This window comes from Oryza glaberrima, chromosome 10 (assembly GCF_000147395.1).
Source record: "Oryza glaberrima chromosome 10, OglaRS2, whole genome shotgun sequence".
NCBI lineage: Eukaryota > Viridiplantae > Streptophyta > Magnoliopsida > Poales > Poaceae > Oryza > Oryza glaberrima.
Window position 1 is genome coordinate 14,866,514 of NC_068335.1, and position 17,241 is coordinate 14,883,754.

The window sequence follows — 17,241 nt, forward strand, 5'->3', positions numbered from 1 at the left end:
TATGTAATCGTCACCTATCTTATGTTGGCTATGCATACACGATGCTAAGGGTTATCCCTCCCCCGTTTCCTTACAAAAGTTCTTTACTATTGTTCATGTTAATTCAAGAAATATTTTTGCTAGTCGTCAGATAAATTTTTGATAGCTCATTGCATTTCAACAAGTCCTGAAATTCTTGTTGCATATACTCCATATGCATCAAAACTTGAAATTTACGCAAAGTTAGTACTCCTAACTGCTGTTGTTGCCCCTGGAAGCTAAATCTGGCAACAGATAAACAATGGACAATATCAGTGTGCATTGTTTAGCGAACATGTCCTTATGGGACTCCAAAGATCAGTACTAATCCTAATCTAATTATTAATGCAGTAATTTTGTTAAGTACATCCCTTCGTCTCTGTGCTCCGTGCTGTCCGCCCTAATCCTACACAAGAGCATCGACAAGCTAGCCATCAAAACATTGTCCTGCCTGCCTGCCTGCCATGTCCTGTTCCGCCATTGTGACCGGGTACCACCTCCTCAAGATCGACGGCTACTCGTTAACCAAGGTCACCCCCACAGGCACGGCCATCAAATCCACCCCGTTCACTGTCGGCGGCTACCGCTGGCGCATCTACTACTATCCCAATGGGGAGTTCGTCGGCTCCGCTGATTACATATCGTTCTCTCTCTCTCTAGACGAAAGTACTTTTAGTTTATGAAAAAAGCTGAAAGTTTGAGGAAAGTTGGGAGTTGAAAAAAAGTTTGAAAGTTTACTCCATCCGTTCCAAAAAAACTCAATTCCTAGGTTTCCGTGTTTAATGTTTGACCGTTCGTCTTATTTAAAAAAATTATGAAAAAATTTTAAAAGATAAATCATGCATAAAGTATTATTCATGTTTTATTATCTAACAATAATGAAAATAGTAATCATAAAAAAATTTCATATAAGACGGACGGTCAAACGTTGGATACGAAAACCGAAGAATTCGGTCTTTTTGGGACGGAGGGGATATGTGTGTAGGAAAGTTTTTAATATGATATGATGTGATGGAAAGTTAGAAATAAGGGGGAAACTAAACACGGCCTAACCCAATTTTGAAGGTGCAAGCCAAGTTCCAGATTAGCTTCGCTGACAACGTGAATTACAAGCAACAACATAACATAATGTCCACGACAGTAAGGACTTTTGGTAGTGGGTGGGTACTCGACTTGGGGTTTTCCGAAGTTCATCAAAACCGAGGATTTCGAGAAGTCCGACTACCTCAGGCACGACTCGTTCACCGTCCGGTGTGACATGGTCGTTGTCCGCAAGATCCGTGCCGAGAAGAGGAAGACCAGGGCCCACCTCGCCGAGACCTTCGTATCCGTGCCCCCGTCCGACATGAACCGGCAGCTCGGCGACCTGCTGGAGAGCGGGAAGGGCGCCGACGTGGTGTTCGAGGTCGCCGGCGAGAGGTTCGCGGCGCACCGGTGCGTGCTTGCGGCGCGGTCGCCGGTCTTCGGCGCGGAGCTCTACGGCCTGATGAAGGAGGGCGACGCCGCCGTGGTCGTGCGCGTCGAGGGCGTGGAGGCGCGGGTGTTCAAGCTGCTGCTCCGCTTCGTGTACACTGACTCGTTGCCGGAGATCGAAGAAGAACGATGAAGGCGTCATGTGCCAGCATCTGCTCGTCGCGGCGGATCGGTACAACCTGGAGAGGCTGAAGCTGATCTGCGAGGAGAAGCTGTGCAAGCACATTAGCATGGGCACGGTGTCGAACACGCTGTTGCTGGCTGATCAGCACCAGTGCGCCGGGCTGAAGAAAGCGTGCTGCAATTTTCTCGGCTCATCGGTGAACCTGAGTCCTGTCAGCAGGGGCTGCCTCTCTGTTATGAAAGTGCTGGTGTCAGGATGCTGGTGCCTCCACTGAGTTATGCTTAGTGTGTTCTAGCATTTGGTTTAACCTCTCTCATCACGTAGTTCTCTTCTCCTGTTTTATCATGGAGACTTTTGTGCTAGGTGTGGTGTGTGTGTGTATATATATATATATATATAGTAAATTTGTTTGGTGCTCCATGGTGTCCGGGCACCATTGTTGAAATTGAGTATATACCCAATTCAAATGAGTATGAAACTTTTTTAATTACTTAGGTATTAACATTAACTACTTTACTAACTAGTTCATAGCAAGTTTGAACTGAATTTGAACTTGTTTTTGTTAGATTTTGATTCTAGGTATATAGCATCCATACATATAATTAGTTAGGTATGTAATCATGGATTATGAAATAAAGTTAAATTTGAGTTGTTTTGTTGATAGGTATAGGTATGAATCAAATTATTATAACTAGGTATATACTCACAATTTAAAAATTTTAAAAAATTTAAGTGATTTTGTGCATTTGATACCATGGTGCCCGGGCACCATGGTGCCCTATATGAGTGTCCTATATATATATATACATATATATATATATATATATATATATATATATATATATATATATGACGTTAGTAATAATTCCATGAAATTTATATGAGTTATGAACATCTACCCTAACGAAGAGCTATAGATGGCCAAATGGGCCGTCCGGCGGCCCGACACAGCCCAGGCACTACTGGGCCTGGGCCAAAGGCTAGTCGGGCCGGCACGGCCTGACCAACACGCTAGGGCCGGGACGTGCCTGCCCACGGTCCAGGCATGGCCCAAGACTCGGGCCGTGCCGGGCCGGCTCAAAGGCATGATACCCCTTTGTGCTTCTCAATTAAATAAGTCTATTTTTCCTCCCTCACTCTTTGAGCATTGTCTTATATGGCTGGAATAAGTCCATTTTTCCTCCCTAATCTCTTTGGGTTGTGTCTTATATGGCTGGAACAAGTCTATTTTGTATATCTCTTGTCTTTGGGCTGTACCTCATATTGTTGAATTAAGTCTATGATGGATCCCTCAACTATTTTCTTTGGTCGTATCGGGCCATCCCAGCCCACCGTGTCGAGGGAGCAGCCCAAGCACGGCCCAGCTGTTGGGCCGGGCCAGCACGGGCATGATCCCAGTCAGACCATGTTGTGTTTAGGCCAGACCAAATTGCCGGGCCGTCAGGCCTTGGGCCATATGGCCCTCTATAGGAGGAGCCGGCAGTGCCGGAGCCAACAATTTTACCATGTTGGGTCAATTATTGTTGCTTGATATTTTAGTGAGGTCATTTGTGCAAAATTTATTGGATTTACATGAAAAAAATTAACACACACAAGGGGTGATAGTGAAAAAACTGTGGGGTCTGCTCACAGCTTGTACGTGGCTCCGTCATTGGGAGGAGGTCAAAATATTTCTAGTTTCGTAAAAGTCTTTTGATTCTTCAATTGATGACACATTGACTACTTGGTCCATTTCGTATTGGGTTAATTGGATCCATGCCACTGCAAATATACCGTATTAGAAAAATGGCACTATTATTCATGAAATCGGGCATATGCCACTGTAATGTTCTAAAATTAGAACGGTTCCACTCCGTCACGTTTTTCTATCACATCACTGTCTCATCTCCGTCGCACAACAAACCAAATCAAATAGTGAGTCTTCGCTGGCCAGCCGCCCTTCATATTCAGCGGCCGTCGCACACAAAGCAGCAACTACCGTGTCACGCCCGGAATTTCTATCCAAAATTCCAAACGCTTACATGTGTGTGAACCCTCGTCCAGGAATCAGCCGAGGCACACAATAACAAATTGATAATAGAGTCCAATTATTACTCTTAATTAATAAGCGAATAAAATGTCATTACAGAGGTAGATAGTTCCTCTCAATCAATAAAGATCTAAGCAGCGGAAAATAAGATAAACGGCGCAGACGACTCCACTCCACAGGCAGCTTGACCAGGGCTACACCTAATCCTCCACACCATCAGCATCACTGTAGAGCTCCTCCTCTGATGAATGATTGCAAGGTGAGTATATGACATACTCAGCAAGCCACGCAGCAATTATGCAAGTGCACAGGATAACAAAGGATGGCATAGTAGGGTTTCATTTGCATAAACAGCATTTAATAAACATTTCAGAATTTAATAAAACAGTTAAGTAATAATTAAACAATATTAATCCAACGCTATACAACATACCCTGTTGCATAGGCCCAACCATTCTGAACAACCATCCCGGCTGCACAGTTCTATCTCCAAACCAGGAATATACCATTCCAAACCAGGAGCTAATCAAATTATTACCAGTCATAGCATCTTTCATTATGATGAGAGTGTGAAACTAATCACGACAAACATTGTTAGACCCGCCCATAACCGCGGGCACGGCTATTCGAATAGTTTTACCCTGGCCAGAGGTGTACCACTGTACCCACAAGACACAGCCCCACGACATGTCACCATGCGCCTCAATACCACCACGGTACCTCGGAAAGGAGCTGTGACAGTACCCCTCGCACAACACAATCCACCACAGCGCACCGTTCCTGGATCATAATCACCCCCTTATAAACAAGGCATGGACTCCCCAGCGACCCCCGTGGGCTTATCTCCGCCACTTCTCAGTCTGGTGCCCCGCAATGAACCATGCTATACAAAAGGTAAAGCCGTTGCCCACGCTGGCTTGTGGTTGGCATGGTTAATGTTTCACAACCGAAACTCGTGAACCGGTCCTTAATTGTCATGAGCACGACCATCAAAACCATGTGCTCACAACCCACCATTATCAGGTTTTAGTTGGCAAATTAATTAATTAACCAATCATGATTAACCATCATGAGTTATCATTAAGCCATCATTAAATAATAGTGAGTCATAAGTTATCCCAATAGTGTGCTAATGTTTCTAAGCATGGCTAAGCAATCGCATCTAATATCTAGCTGAACCAATATATAAAGCTCAACTAGTCAATTTATAAAAACCCAAGGTATCAAGGAATAAAGTAATCAAGAACAAAAGGGCTATAACAAACAATAGGTTAATTCCACCCAATGACATTCGAAAATAAATACAATAATTGAATAGAAACAATAGCTTTAAACAGGATCAACATGCTCAAAGGGTTGTTTGGGATCTGTGTGACTTGCCTTGCTGGCCTTGGAACTCTTCAAATTCTTCTCCTGCGAAAACGGACTCTTCGGAAACGTCGGAATCTAAACAGAAAAGAGCAAAAACACCAAAACAGCACATAAACAAGCATGAACAGAACATGTGGATATTTTTAACATGTAGATCTCAATTTTAGAAAAATTTAGAAACTTGAACCAACTAAATCCGAGTTAAGATGAATTAGTTATGAATTTTTAAAGATTAAATCGGATTAAAACACTTATATGGATTTTAATTGAATTATGACGCAATAATGAATTATTTTTGAAAAGGAAAAGAGGATTTATTGCGTCAGCGGCTAGGGTTTGAGGTGGACCGGGTGCACGGCGACGGTTCACGAGATTGGACGGCCGAGATCGATCCATCCAAAACGAACGGCCGAGATCGACCGGTCCACGGCCGGACCACGGCAGATGGCATCGATGACGTCGGCGATGACGTCACCACCGGCGGCGGCCGAACCGCGCGAGCTCGCCGGCGAACCACGGCACGACAGCGCGAACGGAAAGCTTCTACGGGTTGCGGGCGGCACGGCGAACTCACCGGCGACCAAAGCGACGGCGGACGATGACCGGACGACGTCGGCGACGAGGAAGAAGCGGCGGCAACCTTCGGCTTGGCGACGGCGACGAAGTTCCGGCGGTCGACAGCGACGGCGTAGGGGCGGACGAGGTCGGCGACGGCTTGGCGATCACGACGGCGGCCTTCCCGAGCGACGGCAACAACCGGAGCGACGGCGGCGCACGGCTGGAGCGACAGCGGCGACGGCGGCGCTAGACTGCACGGGGCTAGAGCGCTACGGGCGGCGAGGGACGAAGGCGTGGGTGGTGGCGGGTAGCGGCGGGCTTGGGGGTGCTTTTATAGCGGCTAGGAGGCGGCGGCGAAGGCCCACGGTGACCGGCGACGAGAAGGAAAGGTTAGGGTTCGGGAGAGAGAGACGAATCCGATTCGAGATCGAATCCACGAATTTCCAAACGATTTTAGCCGATGATTCCAAAACAGAAAAGATAGAGGAGATCGAGAAGATCATTTCCCCTCTATCGATTTCATCGGAAATGGAAAGGATCGGCCGGATTTGGAAGGAGACGGCGGCGGCGCGGCGCTAGGGTTCGGGCGGCGGCGGCGGCGCGAGGAAGACGAAGACTGATAGGTGGGCCCCACCTGTCAGCGGGCGGACGCGCGCGCGAGCGGCGGCTCGGCTGCGGACTGGGCCGGCTTGGGCCGGAGAGAGAGAGAGGGTTTTGGGCCGACTTTCGGCCCAAAGCCAAAAGAGACTTTTAAAAACCTTTTTCAATTTAAATTATTCATGAAATGCAATTCCATTTATTAAAAATACTTCCTTAGCTCAAATAAATCCCAGAAAAATCTAGGAATTATAGAATTAAGCAAAGTATTTAACGAAATTTTATCTAGCCTCATTTTATATTGGAATTTATTATTTAAAATTAGACCTTCTCTTCTAGGCTTTTAAAATCGTTTCTAATAATTCCAATTAAACAACAATTTATATATTTAGGATTTTTAGGGTGTGACAAACCTACCCCCCTTAAACAGAATCTCGTCCTCGAGATTCGGAAGAACTGGCGAACAGATGTGGATGAGCTGACTTCAATTCATCTTCTCGTTCCCAAGTTGATTCTTCTTCCGAGTGATTACTCCACTGAACTTTACAAAAACGGATAACTCGATTCCTGGTTCTTCTCTCATCTGTTTCCAAGATACGGATCGGTTTCTCAATATAGGTCAGATCCTCTTGGACTTCTATCTGTTCAAGGTTAGCTTCTTCGGTAGGTACCCTCAAACACTTTTTCAATTGCGACACATGGAACACATTATGGACTCCTGCCAAAGATTGAGGTAACTCCAACTGATAAGCGACCTCTCCTCTTCTACTGACAATCTTGTAAGGTCCCACGAAACGCGGTGCCAATTTTCCTTTAGTGTGGAAGCGATGAACTCCTCGAAGAGGCGTGACACGAAGGTACACATAATCACCTTCTTCAAAACTCAAATCTCTGCGGCGATTGTCGGCATAACTCTTATGACGAGACTGGGCCACACGCAATCTTTCTTGAATGATTTTCACCTTTTCTTCTGCTTTCCTCAGGATATCAGTCCCGAAAACCTGACGTTCTCCCATTTGATCCCACAAAAGCGGAGTACGGCACTTCCGACCATACAGTGCTTCGTAAGGAGCCATCTGAAGACTAGCTTGATAGCTGTTGTTGTACGAGAATTCCGCATAAGGTAAATTCCTATCCCAACTTCCACCGAAGTCTAAAGCACAAGCTCTCAACATGTCTTCCAAAACCTGATTTACCCTTTCTGTTTGTCCGTCTGTCTGTGGATGATAAGCAGTACTAAAGTTCAGCTTAGAACCCATCTCTTCCTGAAGCTTCTTCCAAAACTGTGAAGTAAACTGACTACCTCGATCAGACACTATTTTCTTAGGGACACCATGCAAGCACACAATCTTTGCCATATACAATTCCGCCAACCGACTTCCGGAATATGTTGTCTTTACTGGGATGAAATGAGCCACTTTGGTAAGTCTGTCGACTATCACCCAAATAGAGTCGTGGCCTGATGATGTTCTGGGTAGACCAGTGATGAAATCCATACCGATTTCCTCCCACTTCCATTCAGGAATCTTCAAAGGCTGCAACAAACCTGCGGGTTTCTGATGTTCTGCCTTGACTCGCTGACAAACATCACATACTGCTACGTATTCTGCGATTTCACGCTTCATACTTGCCCACCAAAATCTTTCCTTGAGATCCTGGTACATCTTAGTACTACCAGGGTGAATGGAGTATAAAGTATCATGAGCTTCTTTCAGAATTGCATCTTTTAAAGGTTTGTTGTCGGGGACACAGATTCTCTCACCCAACCATACAGTTCCTTGCTCATCTTCCAAGAAACCGATAGCTTTTCCTCTTCTCATATTCTTCTTAATTTCTTGAATATCGGGGTCATTAATTTGGGCTTCTCTAACCTGATCGATTAGAGTGGGCTTTGCTTCTAAGGCTGCAACGAAACCTCTATTGACAATTCCCAAATTTAATCTTTCAAATTCCTTGCATAACTCCAACGGCAACTGTCGTCCTTCCATAGCATTGCAATAGCCTTTCCTGCTAAGAGCATCTGCTACAACATTAGCCTTTCCCGGGTGATAATGAATTCCCATGTCATAATCCTTAATTAATTCCAACCATCTCCGTTGTCTCATATTCAGATCTGGCTGAGTAAAGATATACTTTAAACTCTTGTGATCGGTGTACACCTCTGTACGAGTACCGAAAAGATAATGACGCCAAATCTTCAATGCATGAACCACTGCAGCTAACTCAAGATCATGAGTAGGGTAGTTCTTTTCATGCGGACGTAACTGACGAGATGAATAGGCAACCACCTTCCCATCTTGCATCAGAACACAGCCTAAGCCAAGCTTGGATGCATCGCAATACACTTGGAAACCCTTCTTTGGATCAGGTAAAATCAAAATAGGAGCTGATGTTAAGCGATTCTTCAACTCTTGAAAACTCTGCTCACATTCTTCGGACCACTTGTACTTTACATCCTTTTGAAGTAATCGTGTCATGGGCTTAGCAATCTTGGAGAAATTCTCTATAAACCTCCGATAATATCCTACGAGACCTAGGAAACTACGAATCTCTGAAACTGTCTTTGGTTGTTTCCAGTTGGTTACGGATTCCACATTACTAGGATCAACGGCAACTCCTCCGGCTGAGATGACGTGACCAAGGAACTTCACTTCAGACAACCAAAATTCACATTTGCTAAACTTGGCATACAACTGATGTTCTCGCAGCTTCTCTAGTGCAAGACGAAGATGTTCTTCATGCTCTTCTTTTGTTTGGGAGTAGATAAGAATGTCATCAATAAAGACCACCACGAACTTGTCTAGGTATTCCATAAACACCTTATTCATTAAGTTCATGAAGAAAGCGGGGGCATTGGTAAGTCCAAAAGACATAACAGTACATTCGAACAATCCATACCTAGTGGTAAAAGCCGTCTTAAGTATATCTTCTTCTTTAATCCTCAACTGGTGATACCCTGATCGAAGATCTATCTTGGAGAAAACGGTGGCACCTTTAAGCTGATCAAACAAATCATCAATTCTGGGCAGCGGGTACTTATTCTTGATAGTCACATCATTTAGTGCACGATAGTCCACACACATCCTCTGGGTATGATCTTTCTTTTCCACAAAAATAACTGGAGCTCCCCATGGAGATGAACTCGGTCTGATGTATCCCATTTGAAGCAAATCGTCGACTTGCCTTTTGACTTCTGCCAACTCATTGGCTGCCATTCTGTAAGGTCTCTTATGGATCGGAGTTGTTCCGGGTATCAGATCTATTCTGAATTCAATATCTCTCTTAGGCGGCATACCAGGTAAATCGTCCGGGAACACGTCCGGGTATTCCTGTACTACGGGAATCTCTTCCAAAGCTATTTGGTTCAGACTTGACCTTAAAGACTCAGAAGACAATGCATGAACAGTTACAACTCGACCATCATTGCTGGTGAGAGTTACTTTTCTGTTGGCACAGTCTATCACACCTTTATATCTGACTAACCAGTCCATCCCTAGGATGACATCAAGATCTTTGGATTCTAACAGGATAAGATTGGCCAGAAATGGCACTCCTTGAATTTCTATTCTGACAGAGGGGCTACATTGCAAAGAGAGTGCTTGATTACTCGGGGTACTAACAATCAAAGGACGTCTAAGATCTTCTACTTCCATACCATGATTTCCCGCAAAACTCATAGATAAAAATGAATGTGTAGCACCAGAATCGAAAAGCACTGTTGCAGGAACTGAGTTAACAAGGAACGTACCCAAAATCACATCTGGAGCACCTTGAGCTTCTGCAGCAGCAACATGATTGACATGAGCCTTTAGCGTAGGTGCGGTAAAGTTACTCTGGGTAGGGACAACCTTCACGCGTCGGGGCTTCGGACACTTGTCAGAGTAATGTCCTGGTTCACCACAGTTGAAGCATACTCTGGGCTTGCTGCCTTGCTCCTTCTTGGCAGGCTGTTGTTGTGTTGGAGCTGCAACAGGACGTGGAGCTTGATTGCGGATGTTGTTGCCTGCGTTGTTGTTGAAGAACTGACGCTGCGGACGAACAACAGATGAAGGACCTCCCTGTGGCATGGACTGGGGTCCTAAAGTAAGACGCGGCCTCTGACTATTCCCTTGTTATGCCTTGAAGTGAGCAATCCGACGTTTCTTCTGCTCCATGCGGTTGTACTTGTCCTCCTGACGAATAGCCTTATCCACTAACTTCTGGAAATCATGATAATCCCCAGTCATGGGTGGGTAAGAAAGCTCATCATTAAGTCCTTTCAAGAACCTCTCCTGGCGCTCCTCATCAGTGCGCACATCTTCTGGAGCATAACGAGCCAGACGATTGAACTCGTGCAGATACTCGGTGACCGTGCGAGATCCCTGGGTGAGCGACCTGAATTCCTTCTTCTTGAGAGACACCACTCCCGATGGTATATGCGTCTTCCGAAAAGTAGCGGTGAATTCAAGCCAAGAGATAGGTTCAGCGGTAGTCCTGTTAAGGCGGAAGTGATCCCACCACTCAGAGGCAGGGCCATGGAGTTGGTGTGATGCAAATGAGACCTTCTCCTGATCAGTGCATGTAGCGCCCGTTCCGTCGTGGCGCCTAGCGGGAAAACAATCTCTTAAAAACCCTAGTTGCGAAATCCGTTTCTTTGCTTGTTGTCTAGTGTCCGTGCCATCTCAGATCTCAAATCCCCGATCTATCGTCAAGTTCAATCCCGAATCCAAATCCTTCCCATATCAATCCCTCCGCAAAAGTCTATTTCGCCTCCCTAGGGTTCGATGGGCCGAATCCCTCTCGGCCCATCTCCCCCTCCTTCCCCGGGCTCTCTCTCTCTCTCTCTCTCTCTCTCTCTCTCTCTCTCTCTCTCTCTCTCTCCCTCTCCCCTGCTCTGCCCGAGCGCTGCACGCGCGTGCGCGCGAGCCGCGCCGAGCCGAGCCCTTCCTTCCGCATCCCGCTGCCGTTCCCGCCGACGCCGCCAAATTGTCGCCGCGCGCCGTTGCTTCCTGCGCGCGCGCGCCGTGGTGGCCGACCGGCTAGTCGTCGCCGCCGTCACCCTCTGCCGCACCTGCCGCCCGTGTCGCCGCTCCGCTCCAAGCCACCTCCGCCGTCATCGCCGTCGTCATCGCCTCGGCCCCGCCACTCCCCGCGCGTGCCCCCAAGGGATGGAGGCAGAGCCCTCCGCTCCCTCTGCCGCGTCGCCTTCTCTCCCTCCTCCTTTTCCCGAAACGGCAAGGAGGCAAGCCCCCTTTTCCTCTCCTCCTTTTCCCCTTTTCTCTTCACCGCCGGCGTCATCCTCCTCTGTCGCCGTTTTGGCCGCGAGCGCCAGCTCGCGCCTTGACCGCCCAAGGTCGGTTTCCAAACCGACATTGCCGCCCTTGAAAGCTCAGGTGCCCTCTCTCCCTTCTCCTCTCGTTTTGTCCCATCGTCTCCACTCCATTGCCGTCCCTCTATCTCTCTCGCCGACCGCCGCCGTCGCGTGTGCCAGAGGAGCCGGTGCGCACTAGGACGCGGAAGGGGACTCCGCGCGCTCGTCTTCTTCCTCTTCCCCGGCCCGAGGCCGGAGAGATCGCTCCCGCGCCGTCGGTTCTCGTCACTGCGCCCCCTTCCCCGCACGGTAGTGTCTTCCTCCGTTCTCCCTTCTCATTCCATCTCCTCCTCTTAGACTCGGATAGTAGCACGAGTAGCCTCCCCGTAGCTAGCTGGCGCCGCCCCGACCGTTGCCGCCGCCCGCTGTGTGCTCACCGCCGTCGCCGCCCGTGCTCCGCCGGCCTCGCTCGGTGTAGCTCCGCCCAATCCGACGCTAGCAACGGATTCCCGTAGCCGCGTAGATGCTCTCACCACCGGGTATCGACCCCTCGTGACCTCGTCGCCGTTTCCCCCTTCCCTCGCCGCCGGTTGCCGCCGCCGCAATCCGCCGCCGTCGAGCATTCCCCGGCGAATCCGAGCCGTTGGCTCGTCTCCTCTCGTCCCGTGCAACCTCCCGGAGTGCTCGCTTTCGCCTGTATCGCCGTGGTTCGCTCCGCCGCTCGCCGCCGTCGTGAACTCAGAATCCTACCAACACCAACTCAGGGCATGCTAATGGCAGCACTGCTAGAACTCCTACTCCAGCGACAGCTCAGTCTCGTCCTAGCTCTCAGGCAAGTGGACAAGGTTCTCATGCTTCCAACAACTTTGGTCGAGGCCGGGTGAACCACATTCAAGCCGAGACCGCTCAAGATGCTCCAGACGTTGTGATGGGTATGTTCTCTGTCAATTCCGTACCCGCAATAGTCCTGTTTGATTCGGGAGCTTCCCATTCTTTCATATCACAAGCTTTTGTGAAGAGAAATGGTTGGAAAACCCAAAATTTACGTGTACCAATGATAGTACATTCCCCTGGAAGGAATATAAGGGCAACTCAAATATGCCCGGAAGTTAACCTTAGAATTGAGGAAGTTGACTTCCTAGCCAAACCGATAGTCCTAGACTCGCAAAGCTTGGACATCATCCTAGGGATGGATTGGTTGGCTAAGCACAAAGGACAGATAGATTGTGCCGAAAGGTCCATCACCTTGCAAGGACCTGGAGGAAAGTAAGTCCGCTTTACCTCTAACACCCCTACCGCAAGTCGGTCTATCCTAACCTGTTTGCAAGTCACCTCCTTGGAGTCGGTGCCCATAGTCTGTGAATATCCCGACGTATTTCCAGAAGAATTAACGAGTATGCCACCAGACCGAGAGATTGAGTTTGCCATAGAACTGGCACCAGGCACCGCACCAATTGCAAAAAGACCCTACCGAATGGCAGCTAATGAGTTAGCAGAAGTCAAAAGACAAATCGAAGAATTGGAGAGTAAAGGTTATGTGCGACCTAGCTCATCCTCATGGGGAGCCCCAGTGCTCCTGGTTAAGAAAAAGGATGGCTCTGAGAGAATGGTAATCGACTATAGAGCCCTGAATGAAGTAACTATAAAGAACAAGTACCCGTTGCCACGGATTGACGATTTGTTCGATCAACTTAAAGAAGCAAGAGTTTTCTCTAAAATTGACTTGAGATCAGGTTACCACCAATTGAAAATCAGATCTGAAGATATCCCGAAGACCGCTTTCTCAACGCGTTATGGTCTATATGAGTTCACAGTGATGTCCTTCGGACTCACCAATGCTCCAGCATTCTTCATGAACTTAATGAACAAGATCTTCATGGAATACCTGGACCAGTTTGTCGTGGTATTTATCGATGACATCCTGATATACTCCAAGAATGAGGAAGAACACGCTGAACACCTGAGGCTGATAATGGAAAAGCTCAAGGATCATCAACTATTCGCTAAGTTCTCGAAATGCGAATTCTGGTTGGACCGAGTAACATTTCTTGGACACGTGATCTCCTCCAACGGTGTCGAAGTAGATCCCAGCAAGGTTGAAGCTGTACTTGCTTGGAACCCGCCCAAGAATGTGTCAGAGATCCACAGCTTCCTTGGCTTAGCTGGATATTACCGAAGATTCATTGAAGGATTCTCTAAGCTAGCCAGACCTATGACCGAGCTGCTAAAGAAGGAAAAGAAATTTGAATGGTCAGCAGCCTGTGAAGACGGCTTTCAAGAAATGAAGAAAAGGTTGACCACTACCCCAGTTCTCACCTTGCCAGATATCCGAAAAGACTTCGAGATCTTCTGTGATGCATCAAGACAAGGCTTAGGATGTGTCCTAATGCAATAACGAAAGGTTGTGGCCTATGCATCCAGGCAGCTCAGGCCCCATGAAGTCAACTATCCCACCCACGATCTCGAGTTGGCAGTCGTGGTTCACGCTCTTAAGATCTGGAGGCACTATTTAATCGGGAACAGATGTGAAGTATACACCGATCACAAAAGTCTTAAGTATATCTTCACGCAGACCGAGTTAAATATGAGGCAGAGAAGATGGTTGGAACTAATCAAGGATTACGATCTTGGAATTCATTATCATCCCGGTAAAGCTAATGTGGTCGCTGATGCGCAAAGTCGCAAGACCTATTGCAATGTAGCTCAAATATGGCCAGACCAAGATCGCCTGTGCAGAGAATTAGAGAAGTTAAGGCTGACCATGGTACAGTCAGGTGTCCCTGCCAGCTTGACAGTGCAGCCTACCCTAGAATCGCAAATCCGGGAAGCTCAGAAAGATGATAAAGGGATAAAAGAGTTAATAAAAAGAATACAGGAGAAGAGCACCAATTTTTCCATAGACGAACAAGGCACGGTTTGGTGCGGTCCACGCATCTGTGTACCAGCCAGGAAGGAGTTAAGAGATCTCATCTTGAAGGAAGCTCATGAGTCCGCCTACTCCATTCATCCAGGAAGTACGAAGATGTACTGGGATATCAAGGCATACTTCTGGTGGGCTGGAATGAAGCGAGATGTCGCAGAATACGTAGCCCTGTGTGACATTTGCCAAAGAGTCAAGGCAGAGCATCAGAGGCTAGCGGGTCTGCTGCAACCCCTACCGATTCCCGAGTGGAAATGGGAAGAGATCGGAATGGATTTCATCACCGGTTTGCCAAGAACCCCTAGCGGGTACGACTCCATCTGGGTAATCGTGGATCGACTCACGAAATCAGCTCATTTCGTGCCAGTGAAGACCACCTTTGATGGAAAGAAACTAGCAGAACTCTACATGACCCATGTCGTATGTAGATTTAGCTGTCCCAAGAAGATTGTGTCAGACCGAGGCACTCAGTTCACCTCAAGGTTCTGGAAGCAGTTGCATGAAGCTCTCGGAACCGATCTAAATTTTAGTACAGCTTACCATCCGTAGACCGATGGTCAGACAGAAAGGGTAAACCAAATCCTGGAAGACATGCTACGTGCGTGTGCCCTGGATTTCGAAGGCACTTGGGATCATTGTTTGCCGTATGCTGAGTTCTCATACAACAACAATTATCAGGCCAGCATTCGGATGTCGCCGAATGAGGCAATGTTCGGAAGAAAGTGCCGCACTCCCTTGTGCTGGAATGAGGTGGGCGAAGCACTGGTATTCGGTCCCGACATACTCAAGGCAGCAGAAGAACAAGTTAAGCTGATCCGAGAACGTTTAAAGACAGCTCAGAACCGTCAGAAGAATTACGCTGACAATCGGAGGCGTGACCTTGAATTCGAAAAAGGAGACCACGTGTACCTGCGGGTATCACCTCTCCGTGGTATGAGGAGGTTTGGGATGTCCGGCAAGTTAGCACCCCGCTACATCGGCCCATACCTCATAACCGCCAGACGTGGCGAAGTGGCTTATCAGCTTGAGTTACCTGAAGGTCTCGCAGATGTGCACAATGTATTCCATGTATCCTAGTTAAAGAAATGTCTTCGAGTTCCAGAAGAACAAGTCCCCCTGGGAAATATCGAGCTGGAAAAGAACCTGACCTACAAGGAAAGACCGATCAAGGTTCTTGAAGAGGCAGAGCGTCAGACCAGAAGAAAGACTATCAACTTCTACAAGGTCCAGTGGAGCAATCATTCGGAAGATGAGGCAACATGGGAACGAAAAGATCTTCTCCGCGCCGAGTTCCCGGAGCTGCTCCCTTAGGTGCTGAATCTCGGGGTCGAGATTCTTGTTAGGGGGGTTGGTCTGTAGCGCCCGTTCCGTTGTGGCGCCTAGCGGGAAAACTCTCTCTTAAAAACCCTAGTTGCGAAATCCGTTTCTTTGCTTGTTGTCTAGTGTCCGTGCCATCTCAGATCTCAAATCCCCGATCTATCGTCAAGTTCAATCCCGAATCCAAATCCTTCCCATATCAATCCCTCCGCAAAAGTCTATTTCGCCTCCCTAGGGTTCGATGGGCCGAATCCCTCTCGGCCCATCTCCCCCTCCTTCCCCGGGCTCTCTCTCTCTCTCTCTCTCCCTCTCCCCCGCTCTGCCCGAGCGCTGCACGCGCGTGCGCGCGAGCCGTGCCGAGCCGAGCCCTTCCTTCCGCATCCCGCTGCCATTCCCGCCGACGCCGACAAATCGTCGCCGCGCGCCGTTGCTTCCCACGCGCGCTCGCCGTGGTGGCCGACCGGCCAGTCGTCGCCGTCGTCACCCTCTGCCGCGCCTGCCGCCCGTGTCACCGCTCCGCTCCAAGCCACCTCCGCCGTCATCGCCGTCGTCATCGCCTCGGCCCCGCCACTCCCCGCGCGTGCCCCCAAGGGACGGAGGCAGAGCCCTCCGCTCCCTCTGCCGCGTCGCCTTCTCTCCCTCCTCCATTTCCCGAAACGGCAAGGAGGCAAGCCCCCTTTTCCTCTCCTCCTTTTCCCCTTTTCTCTTCACCGCCGGCGTCATCCTCCTCTGTCGCCGTTTTGGCCGCGAGCGCCAGCTCGCGCCTTGACCGCCCAAGGTCGGTTTCCAAACCGACATTGCCGCCCTTGAAAGCTCAGGTGCCCTCTCTCCCTTCTCCTCTCGTTTTGTCCCATCGTCTCCACTCCATTGCCGTCCCTCCATCTCTCTCGCCGACCACCGCCGTCGCGTGTGCCAGAGGAGCCGGTGCGCACTAGGACGCGGAAGGGGACTCCGCGCGCTCGTCTTCTTCCTCTTCCCCGGCCCGAGGCCGGAGAGATCGCTCCCGCGCCGTCGGTTCTCGTCACTGCGCCCCCTTCCCCGCACGGTGGTGTCTTCCTCCGTTCTCCCTTCTCATTCCATCTCCTCCTCTTAGACTCGGATAGTAGCACGAGTAGCCTCCCCGTAGCTAGCTGGCGCCGCCCCGACCGTTGCCGCCGCCCGCTGTGTGCTCACCACCGTCGCCGCCCGTGCTCCGCCGGCCTCGCTCGGCGTAGCTCCGCCCAATCCGACGCTAGCAACGGATTCCCGTAGCCGCGTAGATGCTCTCACCACCGGGTATCGACCCCTCGTGACCTCGTCGCCGTTTCCCCCTTCCCTCGCCGCCGGTTGCCGCCGCCGCAATCCGCCGCCGTCGAGCATTCCTCGGCGAATCCGAGCCGTTGGCTCGTCTCCTCTCGTCCCGTGCAACCTCTCGGAGTGCTCGCTTTCGCCTGTATCGCCGTGGTTCGCTCCGCCGCTCGCCGCCGTCGTCCGCCGTCTGTTTCGGCCGACGTCGTCGTCTACCTCCCGCCGGCCCACGTGGCAGCCACGTAGGCGCCACGTTG

General features: G+C 49.3%; 1 pseudogene; it reads left to right on the top strand.

The window, feature by feature from the left end:
- The first annotated feature begins 482 nt into the window (after window positions 1-482).
- Window positions 483-1,889, top strand: LOC127785877 (BTB/POZ and MATH domain-containing protein 1-like; annotated as a pseudogene).
- Window positions 1,890-17,241: the final 15,352 nt, after the last annotated feature.